The sequence below is a fragment of the Acanthisitta chloris genome, unplaced genomic scaffold, assembly GCF_000695815.1.
Source record: "Acanthisitta chloris isolate BGI_N310 unplaced genomic scaffold, ASM69581v1 scaffold10532, whole genome shotgun sequence".
NCBI classification, from domain to species: Eukaryota; Metazoa; Chordata; class Aves; order Passeriformes; family Acanthisittidae; genus Acanthisitta; species Acanthisitta chloris.
The window spans coordinates 1-758 of record NW_008658798.1 but is presented as its reverse complement, the minus strand read 5'-3'; positions in this window follow the sequence as shown (position 1 = coordinate 758).

The window sequence follows — 758 nt, the reverse complement described above, 5'->3', positions numbered from 1 at the left end:
AAGCCAGAAGAGCTCTGCCAGCCCAGCCGGTCAGCCCCGCAGTGCCGGGCAGGGACAGCCAAGCAGGCTGGCAGGGAAAGCGACATGCGGAGCAGCTTGCGCCGATACAGAATGGGGGGCACAGCCACAAAAGGCTCCCCCAGCAAACACAGCCCAGAGCTGCTGCTTGATGATGTGCTCTTGCTCTGCGCTGGCAAAGGATGCAGGAAGAAAACAGGGATTAAAGTCGGTTTTTAACCTTCTCATGGCAGACAGCTTTACCTTCTCATCCTGGCTAAGCCTCTCACCAGCAGATGACCACCACCTGTGGACCCAGGATACTGTCCATCGGGCTTTGCTCTGCACAGACCTGCCTGTGACAAGTACACAGGCAGCCAGAGGCAGTGAGAGGCAGAGCAGATCCCACAGCTCACCTTGCCTGGGACCAGCTGCTCACATCCCTCCATCACTCCCAGCACAGGTTCCCCTTGAGACCTCTCCTCTGGCCCTGCTCTCCTTGGGGGCCTTGCTGGTGCCAGAGCCAAAGGCAGCAGCTCTTTGCTAACCTGCTTGGCTGACCCTCAGCTCCTCTACTCCCCCTGGGACTGCTGTGTCCTCTGCACAACCCAAGTGCTGCCCTGAGGCATGGCGAGCCCTGCTCTGTGCCCAGCAGGACAGCACTAACCTTCCTGCCATGCCTCCATGGGCATTGGCGTTACAGCCCGTTCCCTGATGTATGTCAGATCTGCTGCTTAGGAGGAAAAACCCAGCACAAGATC